The sequence below is a fragment of the Ricinus communis genome, chromosome 4 (genome assembly GCF_019578655.1).
Source record: "Ricinus communis isolate WT05 ecotype wild-type chromosome 4, ASM1957865v1, whole genome shotgun sequence".
In the NCBI taxonomy this organism is placed as follows: domain Eukaryota; kingdom Viridiplantae; phylum Streptophyta; class Magnoliopsida; order Malpighiales; family Euphorbiaceae; genus Ricinus; species Ricinus communis.
In genome coordinates, this window is record NC_063259.1 from 7,134,117 (window position 1) to 7,154,540 (window position 20,424).

At 37.4% G+C, this 20,424-nt stretch overlaps 1 non-coding gene and 1 pseudogene across 1 annotated transcript; one reads left to right on the forward strand and one right to left on the reverse strand.

Moving 5' to 3' along the window:
• Positions 1–3,304: 3,304 nt before the first annotated feature.
• On the forward strand, positions 3,305–8,619 carry LOC125369828 (annotated as a pseudogene).
• A 7,017-nt stretch (positions 8,620–15,636) lies between these two features.
• Positions 15,637–15,743, reverse strand: LOC112536355. The gene has a single exon (XR_003080387.1). It is a non-coding gene; the product is annotated as a small nucleolar RNA R71 (small nucleolar RNA).
• Positions 15,744–20,424: the final 4,681 nt, after the last annotated feature.

Genomic DNA, 20,424 nt, shown 5'->3' on the forward strand with positions numbered 1-20,424 from the left:
ACCAGTATGGATGCAGTTTCAGTTTCTATAGCGGCTTGAACCTTGCTACTAGGCAAATGGTAGTTGCTGCAGTAGGCAAGGCCTTGAATAGCAAGACGCCAAAGCAGGCGCAAAATCTGATAGAGGAGATGGCCATGAATAATTACCAGTGGCAATCCTCTAGGTGTCAGCCAGTTAAGCAATAAGTGGTCAACTAGTTAGATTCTACAGCAATCTTGGCAGCTCAGGTGGAGCTCTTGGCCAAGAAAATAGACCAGCTCCAGATGCCAGTTCATGCAGCACTGATTGGCTGCGAGTTCCGTGGTGATCCGCACTGCAATGCAAACTGTAAAGCAGGAGGTATGTTTGCTTCTTCATCTTTTTCTGCTGACCATGAACAGGTTAATTATACGGAGAATGCGCCCAGGCAGTAGAATGACTCGTACAGCAACACATACAACTCAGGATGGAGAAACCATCCCAACTTTGGGTGGCAGAATAACAACACCCAGGGTCTACAAGGATTTCAAAGATTGCATCAGCAACATCCCCACCACTAGGCTGGTCCATCCCAACTACATCCACCTCAGGAGAAGAAGCCCAATCTCGAGGAGTTGGTGATGAAGTTTGTGTCCTTTACTGATAATAGGTTCCAGCAGACGGACAATGCACTTAGGAATCAGTAGGCTTCCATTCAGAATTTGGAAACTCAAATAGGCCAGATTTCTAGGATGTTGGCTGAGAGGCAGCCAGGGACTCTGCCTAGCACTATAGAGTCCAACCCGAGGGAGCATGTGAATGCAATCATGTTGCAGTTAGGTAAGTATGTTCTTGGTCCTTCTGTTCCTAACCATGATACTGATATGTAGGTATATTCAAGCACGGAAGTTGAAGCTACCCAGGAGAAGGAACCAGAGAAGGAAGAGGCAAAGGAGATTCCACTAAAGGAATACCAACCCAAAATTTTATACCTTGCTAGATTAAAGCAAGTGCAAGTCCAACAGCAATTTGATAAATTTCTACATATTTTTAAACAACTGCATATACTTTTACCTTTTATGAAGCTTTCTAAATGAGATTGAGTTCCACGAATATGCAGGCTAGAAAGATGTTATTTGCTGCTATTCTATCTATTTATGCATTAAGTTCGAAGAAGATCTTGATAGCGTGTACTTCTGTTGTATCAATTATCCATTAAAGAGCGTTTCCACGTGGTAGAACCTCCTCAGGGAATATAAGGTTTTCATGAGGCTGATCTTGAGCCGCCATCTAAGCCCGAATACCTTCGTTTAAGAGAATATTTCACAGATGGCCAGGTATGCAAAGTTCTTGAAGGAGATTCTTAGCAACAAAAGGAAGTTTGAGGACTTGGCGTGCATGACGCTAAATGAGAAATGTTTGGAATTTTTCAGAACAAGTTACCGGAAAAGTGACATGATCCAGGGAGTTTCACTATTCCTTGTGTTATAGGTAACTTATCTGTTAATGATGCTTTACCTGATTTAGGGGCTAGCATTAATGTAATGCCGTACAGCCTATTTGTAAAGTTGGGGTTGGGAGAGACCAAAGCCACTAGGATGAGTATACAGTTACCTGATAGATCTGTTAAGTTTCCTAGGGGTATTGTAAAGAATGTGTGATAGGTCACAAATAGTTATATTTATTGTATTTAATTCCCTTGCGATTTCGTTGAATAATGTACTTAATTTTGGAAATTATGTTTATTCTGACTTAGGTGATGAAATATCAAGGATGGAGCAAAATCCAGCCTAAAAACATGTTTTAAGTCATCATTTGTCAAAAACCAAGTCTTTTGGAGGAGGTGCAGAAATATGCATAGAAGATCACTGTCGACAAGGCGTGACCACGCCTTACAGCCCATAAGCTCCAAAGAAATCTGTGCAGAAGACTACTCTCAGCAAGGCGTGACCACGCCTTCCGTCCTATGAGCTGCTAAAAGATGTGAAAGAGAGCTTCAAAATTTTCAGAGATTAATTTGTGGTGGACCTATCCCTAGATAATTTCTTTTATTTGTGGAAGTGTTAGATTAATAAAACTTTCTTCCATGTATTTAGGGTTTTAATTTATTTAGATCACTCTAATCTTATCCTTTCTTATAGGGATAAGATTAAATAGGAAGCATATTTCTTTTTGATAAGAATTCTACTATTAGGGTTTAGGGTTTTACTTCCTATATAAAGACGACTAGATACTTTTAGCAAATAATTCATATTCTTATTCTTCTTCTATTCTCTACAATTCTTGTGAATTCTGACTCCACCATGAGTGGCTAAAGTTCTTAGTTTCCAATTCAAAAGTGAATGAATTCCAATTGTGATTTTGTGAGGCTTTATGCTTAACAAAATTCTTCTTTAATTCAAGTATTCTTCATTTCTTGTTCTTACTATTTATGAATTATTGATATTGATTGAACTGACGACTCAACTTTGATATTGATTTTTCTATTGCTAAACTTTGAGTTTGTGATCTGTAATTGTCATGAACGATTGACACAAATAGCAAGGAGCTGGCTCATGTGTGTATGATTACGGCTTATTCGAATTACATAGCTTGCATGATAGGCTCTAGGGATATAAAGGAATAAGATTATTTCAATTGCAGTTATCTCAATTAAATTAATGTTGGTTTAGTCATTTTCATTATTCTTAATACTATCATTAAGTTGATATGGAACGCTATCGTGCCTAGTTGACTAATGATAAATCTTGATTTGGATGTTGGGTTTAAGTCAATTGTATTAGGAGAATTACACTTATTGCGGCTTTTTCGAATAAGTAGACTAAGTACTTGAATAGAAGAATTGATATTTTAGCCTATGATCATGATTACAATTGGATGGAATTAGCACTCTTGAATTGGAAATTTGTTAAGATTGATTTTTATTTACTTTAATATTCAGCCTTCATTATTTTCTGCTTATTTATAATTTTGATTCAAACATTCAAAATCCCCCCTTTTATTTTACTTTCAGAAGCTATCCACATTGGTTCCTTGGGATTCGACCTAGTTTCACTATTTCTACAAGTTAGTTTAGGAAAATCAGTAATTTATTTTGAGGGGCTTCGACAACCCCTTCAAATTTGGCACCGTTACCGGGGATCCTATTTTAGTTTCTCATTGTTTAAATTATTTGTTTATGACTCGTTCTTCTCAAGATATTAATTTGCAGTTTAATCCTGAAATTGAGAAGACAGCGCGTCGATTAAGAAAGGAGACTAAGCAAAGAAAAAGTTGTCTCATAGAGGAGTTGGAGATAGATTTGGCTATTAGTGACACGTCTATCTTCTAAGAAGTTACAGAAAACATGGCGAACAACACTCTCAAAGAGCTAGTTGCACCAGATTTGAATCAACAACCTTTATGCATTACATTTCCTAATATTGCAGTTGATTTTGAATTAAAATCTAGTTTAATTCACTTACTCCCTTCTTTTCGTGGATGTGCAGGTAAAGATCCTCATAAACACTTGAAAGAATTCCATATTGTATGCTCTGGAATGAAACCACATGATGTGACTGAAGAGCAAATAAATCTTAGAGCTTTTCCTTTGTCTTTGAAGGATAAAGCAAAAGATTGGCTCTATTATCTACCTTCTGGTTCAATAACAACATGGAATGAGATGAAAAGATTATTCTTAGACAAGTTCTTCCCTGCAATAAGAGATGCCAACATCAGAAAAGAAATTTGTGGCATAACACAATTCACTGAAGAAACGTTGTATGAGTATTAGGAAAGGATCAAGCAACTGTATGCTAAATGCCCACATCATCAAATTTCTTCGCAACTCCTAATCCAATATTTCTATGAAGGATTATTGCCAATGGATAGGAGCATGATTGATGCAGCAAGTGGTGGAGCTTTGGTAGATAAGATGCCTGAAGAAGCCAAGCAATTAATTTCAAACATGGCCGAAAATTCTCAGCAATTTGGTACAAGGGCTGATGGAGCTACAAGGCGAGTTAATGAGGTAAGCACTAAAAATCTTGAAAATCAAATTTCTGATTTAACGGCTTTGGTTCGTCAAATGGCTGTAGGGCAATTGCAAATGGCAAAAGTCTATGGAATATGTTCATTACAAGGACATCCCACCGATATGTGTCCAACATTGCAACAAGACTCTATGCAAGAAGCTAATGCTCTAGGCGGATTTACTAGTCAATCTCAAAGGAAGTATGACCCCTTTTCTAATCATTACAATCCTAGATGGAGAGATCACCCGAATTTGAGCTATGGGAACCAAGGAGGACAACAAAAGTATCCTTCCTAGAATTTCAATAGACAACCTCAAGCTTCTAATTCAGGTATGTCCTTAGAAGATATTGTTAAAAATCTTGCTAACAATAATCATCAATTTCAACAGGAAACAAGGTCAAGCATTCAGAATTTAGGCAATCAAATAACTCAATTGGTTGCATCAGTTAGTAAATTGGAGGCCTAAAATTCTGGAAAACTACCTTCGCAACCAGAAATAATTCCAAAGGAGAACGTTAGTGCAATTTCTCTAAGAAGTGGAAAGGAGATTCCTTCAGGCTCGATTCCAGTTAAGGAAAGTGAACTTAGTAAAAAAAATGAAGAAGAAGCTTCTTCCAAGGCATCAGGTAGGGTAAAATTTGATCCTCCCCTATCTCTTTCATCTCACACTCCATTGCCTCCTTTTCCTAGCAGATTAGCAAAACCAAAAGAAGATGAGCAAGAAAAGGAGATCTTGGATACATTTAGGAAGGTGGAGATAAATATCCCACTATTGGATGCTATCAAACAAATCCCTAAATATGCAAAGTTCTTGAAGGAATTGCGCACCAACAAAAGAAGAATGAAGGAAAAAGAGAAAGTAGTGGTAAGTAGGAATGTGTCAGCAATCTTGCAAAAGAATATGCTATAAAAATGCAAAGATCCAGGTATGTTTTCATTACCTTATGTTATTGTTAATATCAAAATTGAGCGTGCCATGTTAGATTTGGGAGCTTCCATTAATGTCATGCCATTTTCAATTTATCAAGATTTAAAACTAAATGACTTGCAAAAAACTAGTGTAGTGATTCAATTAGCTAATCGTTCTTTCATTCATCCCCTTGGAGTTGTTGAAGATGTTTTGGTGCAGGTTAATGAGCTCATATTTCCTGTCGACTTTTACATTTTGGAAATGGATGGTAATTCTTCATCAAGATCAGCTTTGATTTTGTTAGGACGACCATTAATGAAAACTGCCAAGACAAATATTAATGTAGATGAGGGTACTCTCTCCGTAGAGTTTGATGGAGAGATTGTTAAATTTAATATTTTTGATGCAATTAAATACCCTAATGATGTACATTCTCTTTGCCATATTGATGTAATTGATCCAATTGTGCAGGATGTTTTTGTAGAAGAAAGTGTTGGTGACGAACATGAATTAGATGAAAATTCCAATTTTGAAGGAAATGATTATGAGATTGGTGTAGAAGAACTATTCTCAGCAACAATATCTGAACCCACAAATCTCAATGCTGAAATCTCTAATACTAATGACAAGATGTTACCTTCAATTGTGCAGGCACTAAAACTAGAGCTGAAAGCCTTACCGGATCACCTAAAATACGTGCATTTAGGTGACAAGGAGACATTGCCTGTTATCATCTCAAAAGGACTAACAATGAAATAGGAAGGAAGATTGATTGAAGCTTTGAAGGAATACAAGGTTACAATTAGTTGGACGTTGGCTGACATAAAAGGCATTAGTCCATCAATTTGCATGCGCAGGATTTTGCTAGAGGATGATGCTAAACCATCAAGGGAACCACAAAGGAGACTAAACCCATCCATGAAAGAAGTTGTCATGAAAGAGATACTCAAGCTGTTAGATGCAGGTATAATCTACCCAATCTTAAACAGTAAATGGGTAAGTCCAATTCATGTTGTCCCTAAGAAAACTGGAAAGACTATGGTAAGGAATTCAAACAATGAACTTGTACCAATGCGTGTGCAAAATGGTTGGAGAATGTGTATAGATTTCAGGAAGCTTAATCAAGTAACTAGAAAAGATCATTTTCCCCTACCTTTCATTGATCAAATGTTAGAACGATTAGCGGGAAAATCTTTCTTCTGTTTTCTTGATGGCTTTTCAGGATTCTATCAAATTCCTATCGCACAGGAAGATCAAGAAAAAACAACATTCACTTGTCCTTTCGGAACCTTTGCTTATAGGCAAATGCCTTTTGGCCTCTGTAATGCTCTAGGTACGTTTCAAAGATGCATGATGAGTATTTTTTCTGAATATATTGAGAAATGCATTAAAGTGTTTATGGATGACTTTACTATGTATGGGGATTCATTTGATGAATGCTTAGAAAATTTAACCAAAGTTTTAAGGAGATGTATAGAGACAAACTTGGTTTTAAATTATGAGAAATGTCATTTTATGGTCACCCAAGGCATTGTATTAGGGCATGTGGTCTCCTCTAAGGGTATAGAAGTTGATAAGGCAAAAGTAGACCTAATTGCAAACTTACCATACCCTACCAATGTTAGGGAAGTGCGTCCTTTTCTAGGACATGCAGGATTTTATCGCAGATTTATCAAGGATTTTTCCAAGATCGCTTTGCCATTGACAAATTTACTACAAAAAGAAGTTCAATTCGAGTTTGGGAAAGAATGCAGAGAGGCATTTGTAAAACTCAAAGATTTTGTTGATAAGCACGCCTATTATTCAACCACCTAGATGGGATTTACTTTTTGAAATCATGTGCGACGCAAGCAATTATGCAGTGAGAGCAGTTCTAGGGCAACAGATTGAGAAGAAAAGTCATGTTATCTATTATGCTTCCAGGATGTTAAATTTCGCACAATGCAATTACTCCAAGACAGAAAATGAGCTTTTATCAATTGTCTTTGCTTTAGATAAATTTCGATCTTATGTGCTTGGTTCTATAGTTATTGTGTACTATGATCATGCAGCTTTGAAGTATCTTTTAGCAAAGAAAGAATCAAAACCAAGGCTAATTCAGTGGATTTTGCTTCTTTAAGAATTTAACTTGAACATCAAAGATAGAAAAGGAGTGGAAAATTCTGTTGCAGACCATTTGAGTAGGTTGATAAGGGAAGAAGATGACCTACCTTTCAATGACAACTTTCCTGATGAACATTTGTTCCAACTCAAGGGTATGATTCCTTGGTATGCAGACATGGTAAATTACTTAGTCACAAGAAATCTACCACATTGTCTTAGTAAGTCTAGGAAGGCAAAGATAAAGAGTGAGTCTAAGTATTATGTTTGGGATGAGCCCTTCTTATGGAAATTTTGTTCCGATCAAGTAACTAGGAGATGTGTGCCTGAAAATGAATTCCAATCTATTTTAACCTTTAGCCATGATTATGCATCAAATCTTAGATTGTGGTTTATATTGGAAAACTTTGTTTAAAGATGCATATCAATTTTGCAAAAGTTGTGAGAGATGTCCAAAAGTAGGAGCACTAACTCGAAAGAATGAAATGCCTCAAGTTCCGATTCTTATCTGTGAAATATTTGATGTGTGGGGGATCGATTTTATAGGTCCTATACCCTCTTCTTGTGGTTTTTCATATATACTTCTGGCTGTAGATTATGTATCAAAATGGGTGGAAGCTAAAGCCACCAGAACTGATGATTCTCAAACTGTTGTGGGTTTTATTAAGGCTAACATCTTTAACAGGTTTGGAATTCCAAGAGCAATCGTCAGTGACCAAGGAACTCATTTTTGCAATAGATCGGTTGCAGCTTTGATGAAGAAGTACGGAGTAAATCATAGAACAGCCACTGCATATCATCCTCAAACCAATGGACAAGCCGAAGTTTCCAATAGAGAAGTTAAATCCATCTTAGAAAAAATGGTGAATCCAGGAAGAAAGGATTGGAGCCTTCATTTAAATGATGCTCTATGGGCATACCGCACAGTTTACAAAACTCCCATAGGAATGTCCCCTTATCAGTTAGTCTTCGGAAAAGCATGTCACTTACCAGTAGAAATTGAGCATAAAGCCTATTGGGCAGTTCCGCAATGCAACATGAACATGGATAAAGCAGGAATGTCAAGGCTACTACAATTGCAAGAATTAGAGGAGTTGCGATTAGATGCCTATGAGAATTCGAGAATCTACAAAGAGAAGTCCAAATTACTCCACGATAATATTCTTATAAGGAAACAATTTAAGATTGGTCAAAAAGTATTGTTATATAATTCTCGATTGAAGTTTATGCCTGGTAAGTTTCGTTCTCGATGGCTCGATCCATTTGTTGTTACTAATGTGTTCCCCTATGGTGTAGTGGAAATTAAAAGCTTGAATTTGAACAAAATTTTCAAAGTAAATGGTCATAGATTGAAAATATTCCAAGAGGGCGAAATTGTTCCATATCTCGATAATTTTCCCCTAGATTACCCCACTTATCTAGATGACTAAGATGTTCCCTCACTCTGTCGAGGAAAACGACGTTAAACGAATTGTGCTATTGGGAGGCAACCCAAATGTCTTCTTTATTTATTTATTTATTTTTTATTTTTTTTACTTTTTATTTTCTTTCATTTATTTTATTTTATTTTCTAATTTTTTTTAATGAAAAGTTCAATTTTTATTTTTTGGCAGGAGGCAAATTTGGATAATGCGTGAGCACGCCTTGTTCCCACACATCTTTTGTTCTGTTTTATATACATATAAAAAAAATATGTTGTTACTCTTACAGAAGCTCGCTTCTTACAAGGCGTGACCACGCCTTGTTTCAAGCTGTCTTCTGTTTCGTTTTGAAAAAATGCACCTCAAAATTACAGAAGCTCGCTTCTTACAAGGCATGACCACGCCTTGTTTCAAGCTGTCTTCTATTTCGTTTTGAAAAACTGCACCCAAAGAATACAGAAGCTCGCTTCTTATAAGGCATGACCACGCCTTACTTCACATCATTTTATGTTTTGTTCTGACATTCATTTCATTTTTTTACAGAAGCTCGCTCTTTACAAGGCGTGACCACGCCTTACTTCACACAATCTTCTATCCATTTTTTTCTTGTGATTTCAAAAAAAAAGAAGAAAAAGAAAGAGACAGTGCGAAGGTTCCCCAACAAGTCCTATTGCTTCCCTTTTTTTTCCTCTGTGCAGCAACAGCGACTATTCACAAACCGATCATGGTACGCCTTAAGACTACCGCCCGAAAGAGAACCTCCACCCACCGGTGAAGTAAAGCGACATCCTCTAATTCCGGCGACGCGACTGCAGTTCCTCAAACAAAACATAGCGAAGCAGACCACCCTTTAGACGCAACCGCCGTTCCTCAACCAAACCCTAACAACGCAGATCCACCTACAGAGACGATACCTTGAGAGTCTAACATGAAAATCTCGCTCGACATCAGCGAAACCACAGCCCCACCCACTGCAGACGCAAGAGTTCGTCTAGAAAAAGCAACAGTAGCCGCTCGGAACGGCGGTAAAATCTCATTTAGGCGAACTCGCCTAGGGAAAGGGAAAGTTGTCCTACCACCATCGGAAGATGAACTGACTGGATTTTTAAAATTCACTACTAAAGCCAGAAAGGACAAGTACGCCGATGTACGAACGCGAGCGAGTGTGTCGACACCCATTCTCTTGAGACACTGGATATAAAACAGGATTTTGATGCTTTGATAGTTGGTATAGGGTGGAAAGCCTTAGTGACTGTTAGATACCCCACATTTGTTGAATTGATTAGAGAATTCTACACAACCTTTCAGTTCGAAACACCAGAGAATTTCACATTTGATAGTCCTGGGGTTATGCGATATAGACTCCTAGGCAATGAATTTAAGCAATCAATCACTGAATTCAATTTGGCCCTAGGATTTATTGACACTGAATTTTCTCTAACCGGTCAATATAAGAGCTCTGCCATAGATTTTGTTGATAATTTTGATCAGGCAAAAATTTGGAAGACTATGTCTTCTGACCCAATGCATTACGATCCTAGCAACTCCAAAGATGGGTATCTTAATAAACCTGAATGTGTTTACATGCAACGATTTTTAGCATTCAGCTTTTCTAGTAGAAAAGACACAGCCAATGTATGTACAAAAGCTTAACTTTATTTTATTTGGTCCATGTTGCATAATAACGCAATCAATTTGGGTTTTTGGTTGGCTTCACAGATCAAATTTGTGCTGACTCGTAAAAACCATTTATGCTTAGGCTTTTTAATTACTCATTTTGCTGTTCGCCTTCAATTGCTTGATCTCGATAATACTAACTTACATTTTGCTTGCGAGATGGAACCATTAGACATCGCCTGCTTGATAAAGATGCACGTGCTTGTGGAGCATAATGGAGCGTACTCTTTCCAAAAGCCTTCTCCGCATGGTCAATGTGATCCTCCAAGATCTAGGAAATGATCTTGCCCAACGAGCAGTCTTCGCGATCCAGAGGATTCCACAGAACCAGATTTTGAAGCTCGATTGGATAAGATAAACGACAAATTTCAAAGATGGAGAGAAATTTAGACACCTTAATGAAACACTGGGGAGTTCAACCCCCCTGCCCTCCGTCACCATAGACTACTCCACCCAAGTGGCTCACAAAACAGGGAGTACCACATCTCTTTTCATTTATTTTGAGAGCCATTTTGTTTTTGATACATTGAGGACAATGTACAGTATAGGTGTGGGGGACGATAATCACATGATCTCTTTTTGAAAACATCTTTTTATGCTTACAATTAGGTATGCTTTAATTCATATGTGCTACTTTTTATTTTGCAACCTTGAGTTTTGTTTTGATAACCTGGAATACCATGTAAGTTAGAAATACATTTTTGGTTTGAATTTCAATGCATGAAAGGGGATAAGCATGATTAGTGTTTCTTTAAAACTACGTGAAGGTATCTCATTAGTTTATTGATTGAAAAATGCACAAGACTTGATACAAATGTAAACATTCAAGTGAGCTTTTGAGCCTTAGAGCAGTTCATTATATTTTGTTCTGATTGTTTTTTATGAGTGTTATCAAAATAGTATGATTATTCTAGAACTTGCTTCTGAATTCATGTTGAGACCACAGTTTTGGATTGATGCTTTAATATGATAAGGGCATTTAGGATTAACCTATTCTTAGACTCTTAAAAGACGTACCTTGTTGATTTTCCTTTTACTTAGCCACTTTGAGCCTATTTTTCATTTTCTTTTTTATTTTTAACACATATTGTTTAACCCAAGACCTTTTGTCTGCTACCTCTATTTTTTCTACCCTTGTCAAGACAAGAAGGGAAGTGTTGCATGGTACAAAAAAAAAAGAGGGAGAGAAAAGGAAGAAAAAGAGGAAAAGAAAGTTGATATCTATTCCTTTCATGAAGAGGAGAATTGAAGAAGTATTCATCAAATATACTGAATTAAATTGTTACTCCTCACAAGTTCTCATATAAAATGTAGGAATAAATATCAACTTTAGAAATTTTTTGTAGTTTGTTTCATGGATGTGGCATAAGTTATCATGCGAGAATCTAATCTTTTTGTCTTGCTTATGAAACATTTCAGCTCTTCCTTTTATCACACCCTTTCCTAAGCCCCATTACAACCCTTGTGAAGTCCCTTTGATTTTTGCATCTAATTCATGTATAGTGGTGGAAACTTGATTCATTAGCAAGCTTATGGTAATAACATGCTATGTTTTGATTCTGAGAGTAAATGCCCCCTAAACACTTTGAGAGTATTGAGTGAAACCATGTGAAGGTGTTAAGTCTCGTTTCTTTGATTTTGATGAATTATTGAGATATTTGTTCTTTTAACAAAATTTATCCTATGAGTGCTAATCTTTTGGTTGTCATTATTATTCAGCTCATTAATGTATATTTAACTTATTTGGTATTTGAGGAGATTAAAAGAGATGAAAGGAAGGTTAAAAAGAGAATTGGTATGATGAATTGAGGTATGCTTGAGGGCAAGCATAAATTAGGTGTGGGGGAATTTGATAGGTCACAAATAGTTATATTCATTGTGTTTAATTCCCTTGCGATTTGGTTGAATAATGTACTTAATTATGGAAAGTATGTTTATTTTGACTTAGGTGATGAAATATCAAGGATGGAGCAAAATCCAGCCTAAAGACATGTTTTAAGTCATCATTTGTCAAAAACCAAGTCTTTTGGAGGAGGTGCAGAAATCTGCACAGAGGATCACTGTCGACAAGGCGTGACCACGCCTTACAACCCATAAGCTCCGCAGAAATCTATGCAGAAGACTACTGTCAGCAAGGCGTGACAACGCCTTGCGTCCCATGAGCTGCTAAAAAATGTGAAAGAGAGCTTCAAAATTTTTAGAGATTAATTTGTGGTGGACCTATCCCTAGATAATTTCCTTTATTTTTAGAAGTGTTAGATTAATAGAACTTTCTTCCATGTATTTAGGGTTTTAATTTATTTAGATCACTCTTAATCTTATCCTTCCTTATAGGGATAAGATTAAATAGGAAGCATATTTCTTTTTGATAAGGATTCTACTATGAGGGTTTAGGGTTTTACTTCCTATATAAGGACGGGTAGATACTTTGAGCAAATAATTCATATTCTTATTCTTCTTCTATTCTCTACAATTCTTGTGAATTCTTACTCCACCATGAGTGGCTAAAGTTCTTAGTTTCTAATTCAAGAGTGAATGAATTCCAATTGTGATTTTGTGAGGCTTTGTGCTTAATAGAATTCTTCTTTAATTCAAGTATTCTTTATTTCTTATTCTTACTATTTATGAATTATTGATATTGATTGAACTGACGACTCAACTTTGATATTGATTTTTCTATTGCTAAACTTTGAGTTTGTGATCCGTAATTGTCATGAACAATTGACACAAATAGGAAGGAGCTGGCTCATGTGTGTGTGATTACGGCTTATTCAAATTACATAGCTTGCATGATAGGCTCTAGGGAAATAAAGGAACCAGATTATTTCAATTGCAGTTATCTCAATTAAATTAATGTTGGTTTAGTCATTCTCATTATTCTTAATGCTATCATTAAGTTGATATGGCACGCTATCGTGCCTAGTTGACTAATGATAAATCTTGATTTGGATGTTGGGTTTGAGTCAATTGTATTAGGAAAATTACACTTATTGCGGCTTTTTCGAATAAGTAGACTAAGTACTTGAATAGAAGAATTGATATTTTAGCCTATGATCATGATTACAATTGGAAGGAATTAGCACTCTTGAATTGGAAATTTGTTAAGATTGATTTTTATTTACTTTAATATTTAGCCTTCATTATTTTCTGCTTATTTATAATTTTGATTCAAACATTCAAAATCCCCCCTTTTATTTTACTTTGAGAAGCTATCCATATTGGTTCCCTTGGGATTCGACCTAGTTTCACTATTTCTACAAGTTAGTTTAGGAAAATCAGTAATTTATTTTGAGGGGCTTCGATAACCCGTTCAATGTGCTAGTAAAAGTAAACAGATTTATATTTCCTGTTGATTTTGTGATCTTGGACATGGACAGTTGATGTAGATGATTTTATGCATGTTTATTGGCTATTTATCAGTCGTTTATTCACGTATTTGAGTCATATTTATTCATGTTTGATCGCATTGTGGTATGTTTATGAATTTTTTAGGTTTTCGGACTCCTCAATAGAGATTGATTGATTTACGGGTAGAAACCAAGCTATTTGGATGATTTACGCGAATTAGATGCTTATCGGAGTCGATTCCTTGTTGGCGCGCAGTTTTGAGGCTTTTGCACGACATCCTCTAGACAATTTCGAAAATTTTGCATTTCATGGAGGTGGGTGCCCGTTGCACGGGCTGTGCATATTTGCACCGACCGTTGCACAGGCCGTGCATATATGCACCGACCGTTGTACGGCCCATGGTACGGGCCGTGCATATTGAATATATGCACGGACCGTTGTACAGCCCATGGCATTGACCGTTGTACGGCCCATGGCACGGCGAAGGCAATTCTGTCTATAAAAAGGCGCATGCAAAATGAGAGAGGGTTCCGCTTCTGATTTCTGGATTTCTCTACGCACGCGACCCCTCACTTCTACACCTCTGTTCTTGACATTTTGGGAGACCAACGTCAGTTCAAAGGATTGATTTGGAGGATTCAAGCAAAGATTGAAGTTTCTAGAGGATGGACTGAGACATCCGAGATCCATACTTAATTTGGTTTGAGTGGCACTTGCGACATTCCCACTTCGATTCGATAGAAGAGCGGTTATATGTTTCATTTTCTTTTCTGTTATTTATTTCCTTTTGTATTTATTTCTTTCACTATAAGTAACTAGGACTGCCGAACACATTGGGGTTTATCTTTGTTGATGGTTTGTGTTTAAATATTAGATTTTTATCTGCCATTTTTGTAATCTTCTTACTATTTAGTAATAAAATTTGATTCAATTAATTTGAGACGTTAAATTAATTGTCTTTTGGGTTGTTTCTTGACATTGAGAAATGCTTTTTACAACTGGAAATTAAATAGTAAGAACTGGTAGTTAACACTTAGAGATAAGGTTAATTCACTCGCCGGATTAAGAATTAACAACTCTTAATAGTTCTAAATCACGCTTAATACTAATTTGTAATAATCTGATAGGAAGAAATTCCATTAGGTTAGTGCAGATTTAGGAACTCAATGAGCTCGAAAGAGGAGCGGAGTTCGATTCAGGATTTAGGCACGGGTAGCAAGATTGGCAGTTTATAAAATCAACCTTAGAATTCCATCACTTAGGTCCCCTTTGGGTTTTGCTTCTTTGTTACGGTTGTCTTTCGATTGTCCGTTGCGGTTGTTCCTTTATTTGCATTCATAAGCATTAGTTAATTAATTTAGACTTCACACCTTATTTCAGATTAAATAACATAACGAACAGTTGTAGCTTTAGGTTTACTCGATCTCCAAGGATACAACCTTGATACTCACTAGTGCTAGACCGCATCGATATGTTCACTGCCTTAAGTGTAGGTTGCATAAGTGCACACATCAAGTTTTTGGCACCGTTGCCGGGGAACAGTAACGGTAAACTAGAGCGAATTATTTTTGTGTTAATTTAGTCATTATTTGTTTATTCATTTATTCTTTTTTTTTATTTCTTTTATTTATTTTATTATTTTTGATTGATTGGTGGTTGTTTAGTTGTCGGTTTCAGGTAGTATATGACCCGGAGCTCTTAACCCTGATCCTATAGCACCCTGTCGACCGGGCGCTCTCGGATTATTGAGGCGGCGTTTGCGGTGATTGAGGAGGAGGACGGAGTTGATTCAGGTTCAAGGCCGGCAATGGAGAACCTCAACCCCAGGCCGATGAGGATCAGAGGACAATGTACGAGTTTGCTCGACCATCTTTGGATGGGACGAAAACTAGTATAGTCAGACCTGCTGTAACGGCCAACAATTTTGAAATAAAAGCCAACGTGATCTAGATTATCCAGTAGAGCGTGCAGTTTGGAGGATTGCCCAGCGAGGATCCCAATGCACATATCTCTAATTTTTTGGAGATTTGTGACACATTCAAGATAAACGGAACAACCGATGATGCCATTCGACTGAGATTGTTTCCATTTTCCTTGAGGGATAGAGCTAAGAGATGGTTGCAATCCCTTCCACAGCAAATGATTACTACCTGGAGGGCATTGGCTGAAAAATTTTTATATAAGTATTTTCCTCCCGCTAAAACTGCTAAACTTAGAAATGACATATCTTCTTTTATGTAGTTTGATGATGAAAGCATGTACGATGCATGGGATAGGTTTAAAGATCTTTTGAGATGCTGCCCACATCACGGATTGCCAGTGTGGATGCAGGTTCAAACCTTCTGATGGGTTGAACCTTGCAGCGAGGCGAATAGTGGATCTTCGCGGCGGTGGGGCGCTAAACGGTGAGACACCCGGCGGGCTCGGAACTTGATAGAGGAAATGGCCATGAACAACTATCGTTGGCAATCCTTTAGGAGCCGACCGGGGAAGGCGAGTGGTCAACTAAGTGGACTCTGACCTTGGCGACTCAGGTGGAGTTTCTAGCCAAGAAGATTGACCAACTCCAGATGCCGGTTCATGCAGTGAATGTTGGCTGCGAGTTTTGTGGTGGCCCGCATTACAGTGCGAATTGTACTACAAGAGGTATGTTTGCTTCATCCTTGATGTGCGTAAAATACACACATCTAAATGGGGTTTTTAAGATCAATTTTATGGATATTTGGATGTGAATTGGTACCAACACTCACCCTATGCGTATGTTTATGTGCATTAGGTCTAAAAGAAGTCAAAGAATGAAAAAGGAAAGAATTGGAGCATAATTGAACGTCAAAGCTGCCGAAACAAGCTAAGTACGAGCATGAGGAAGCTGAACATGGCCGTGTTGGTCTCAACACTGGCCGTGTTCCTAACACGGTCATAAACACAGGTCGTGTTACCAACACAGGAACCAACACAGACGTGTTGGACATCAAAGAAGAAGTAGATCTTATGGAGCACGGCCATAGAGAGTAACACGGCCAGGAACACCAGCCCGTGTCCTTAACACGGCCAGGGACACGGCCGTGTTGGAGGCGACAGAGGGTATTAATTAAAAGAACGAAGAGAGAAAAAAAATAGGAGGAGGCTAGGGCTAGAACGTCCCAAACCCTAATTTTTCTTTCTCTAAGGGTTTTTCTAAGTTGAAACTAAGAGAAAAGGAGACTTGGATCAAGGTTTCAATCAGATTCTCTTGAAGGATCGAAGATTGGGCGAGGTTCGTTGATTGATTTTCAAATCGAGCAAGAGGAACAAGAATCGATTCAATTGAAGTAAAAGGATTTGGGGCTGTTTACTCTCATCCAAGGGTGTAATCGGGTTTTCTCTACCTTTGCTTATTGTTGTAATTGAATTCTTGTATACTTTGAGAATGAACATGATTAGCTAGATTGATTAAATCCATTGGGATTTCTTTACTATGTTGGCTTGATATTATATTGTTGGATTGTTTGGGTTAATTTTGTATTCTTCTTGTTTTCAGTATTAATAAGATAATGCATTATTCATGAGACGTTGTGAATTGTGTGTTTAGATTGCCTTGTGTGATTGAGAAGTCCAATTGGCAATTGGAATTTTGAATAGCAAGAACTGGTTAATAATCGCTTAGAGATAAGGATAATTAACTAGCCGGATTAAGAATTAACAAAGCTTAATAGAGGCGAATTAAAGCTTAATGCTAATTTAAGAATCATTCGTTAGGAAGAGATTCCAACTTTAGGTTATTAGGTTTAGGAATTCAGTTATCTCGAGAGAGAAACCGAATTCGTCCACGAGTAGCATAATTAGACTCACCGATCCTTTATCTTTTGTTTGATTGCCAACTAGTTTAGATTCCCTTTGGGTTTGTCTTCTTGTCTTGATTATTTCGTTTATTAATCACTCTTGCATCTCCCTTAGGACTTAGCTTGTAGCTATTAATTAGTTTAGAAATTATTTATCGCTAATTTTAGGTTAATATAACAAAGAACAAAGGAGTAACTCTGGGCTTTCACTTTCCCGAGGAATACGACCTTGATACTCGCCATTAGTGCTAGACTGCATCAATAGGTACATTTCCTTAGATTGTAGCTAACACGAGTAGCACACATCAAGTTTTTGGCACCGTTGCGGGGATTTATATGAAAACTAGAGTGAAATTTGCTATTTGTTAATTTAGCCATTTTTTTTCCTTTCTTATTATTTTATGATTTTTATTTTTTATTTGTTTATTTATTTTATTTTATTTGTACATATTTATTTAGTTTAAGTTTATGATTCAGATAGTGAATGATTAGGAGGTTCAATGCTAAACTCAAACTCTTTGTATGACGCATTGGAAAATGGGATTAGGAACCAAGAGAGTGCTAAAAATTGGGATACCCGTGCATCTTTAGAAGCTCGAGTGGAATCGTTTTGCAAAGGCTCTAGATCAACTTTCCACTCCTATCCTTTCATCTCAAGTTTTTGTGAATTTTGTTGTGGTTTACATTTGAGTAATGATTGTCCATTGTGCGTTGATTTTACTCCTTATTCTTATAGCGTGAGCGAATTGAATTATACGGGCAATTGGCCAAATGACTCGTATAGAAGCACCTATAATCAAGAGTGGAGGACTCATTCACCCTATGGACGGAGCTTAGATGGCCCAGAACCACTAGAATCTCAGCAACCACATCAGCAGCCTAATCTTGCACCTTCAACTCAAGATGAAGAGTTAGTGTCGGAGAAGCTGATGATGAGATTCATTACAAGTCTTGATGATAGATTCCAACAAAAAGAGAGGATACTTGAAGATCAACAAGCCTCGATTAACAACATAGAGCATCAAGTAGGCTTAATCTTCAAGTTACTAGCTCAAGAGCAATTGGGAACTCCATCAAACGCTACTGAATCCGAGGAGCATTTGAGCGACATCACTTTGCGTTCAGGTGAGAATTTTTCTAGTTTATCTACTATGTTTGACGATGATGCTTCTGTGCAGGACGATTTCTTGAACATGGAGATGGAACCAGAAAAGGAAGAGGTGAACATAATTCCTCTGAAAGACTATCAACAGGAATGTGATTAATGATCTTTGAGTTGCAGTTAGAGGAATTGTTGGTAGATTTTCCACAAGTCCCTTTGATGATGGAAGATGAGCACGAGTTATCCAATGAAGAAGTCTTGGAGGAGCTCGAGTTTCTTCTAGCAAGTGAACCAAGCCAGAGACTCAAGAAAACTATCGACACTCCTGAAGAGATTGCCCAACCATCGATCCTTCCAATTGGTGAAACTCCAGCTTTCAAATTAGAAGAGCCCCTAGAGCATCATGACTACGTGCAATTATACGAGGAGCGTGTCTTGCCCATCATATGAGCAGCTTGCTTGAAGTCGGGAAGAGGAAGTCGACGATTATCCCTTTAAGCGGATACTTGAAGCCATTTGCTTGGAAGAAGGATAGATGGTCGTCAATCCCCACCATTTACTTTTCACCATGAGTCTAGCTAAGAAGACTCATCACATAAAAAAGAAGCGCTTTTGGGAGGCACCCCAAATTCTATTTTTCAATTTGAATACTTTACCCTTGCATTGTGAACTTAGTTGATTAGGTTTTATAGTTGGTTTTTGTTAAGTTTTATTTATGTTGAGTGTATGAGTTGAGGACTTATTGGTTTCGCAGGTGAGAATGAGTGAGAAAGTGCTGAGAATCGCAACTTTTGCATTTCTTGGAGATCAACACGGGCGTGTTCAAGACCGTGTTCGTTAACACGTCCCGTGTTCTAATTGAAGAAAATCAAACTAAGATGAACACGTTCATAGGAGCTAACACGGTAATTTATGCCCTACCGTGTCCATAACACGTCCCCGTGTCCAAGACCGTGTCCATGACACGGGCGTGTTCTTAGAAGTGGTAAGTCAGCACGTTTTAATTCGCTTAACACGGCCATATATCCTGACCGTGTTCATGAACACGTCCCCTGTTGGATAACACGGGCGTGTTCCGCACACTGCTTATATATACCACTTCATTCAAAATTTTTAAAAATTTTGCTCTCCCCTTAGTTTGGCAATTATCTCCTCTCTCACTTCTTATTTCTCATTTCAAAGGCTTTGGATATTGCGATTGTCAAGTAAGTACCCTCCAACTTCATTTTTCATTATTTTATTTTGATATTAGTTCGAATTTATATTTTCTTTGTGTTCGAATTTTGTGTTTCAATTTATTTTTTTTATTATTTTTATTATTTTTATTATTTTTTTTGTTTATTTCCTTATTTTATTATTTGATGTATGCTTTTACATTCATGTTTGTGCTTAATTTTCTTTTATTTTCTTTAATATAGTTTATATACTTAACTTGCTCATATTTTCCGTTTTTCTTTTCTACCATTATTTATGATTGTGATTAATTCCTTATTTTTCTCTTTATTATTATTATCGGTCGCTAAACAATAGGCTCTGTCATAGATAGTCGACTCTGTTTGTGTCTGTTTTATATTAGCATGTTGTTTTGCCTTGTGATGGATTATGGCGAAGTAAACTCCATATGGATGAATTGCAAATTTAATTGGTTAGCATCGGTTGGCAGTGTTGTGGATTAAATTTTCTTTGTAGGACATTGAGCAGTTTAATTTTATCGAGTTAAATCATTTGGTTTGTCCATTTTATGCCGTTATGCTGCAAGAATTTTGTTGATCCTTAGTACTAAAAGTTTCCTTTTCAGGTACCATGTCCACCAGACGAGGATCAGGAGTTTACAAGAGGAGGCGGATCGATGGTTCCTCTTCCTCTCGATCATCGGTATTTGCACTAGTTCAGGCCAAATTAGACCACCGCAGCGCCATCGATTCCTACTTTTCCAAGGGCAGCCCACCTTTGAGCGTGAGATATCAATCGATGAGGCACAAAGATTTGGGAAAGGGGGCGTGGGATAGGCCCGGCCGGCAGGCTGTCGGACTTGCATTGCGGTCATGCGATATCTTGAGACGCCCCATTTCA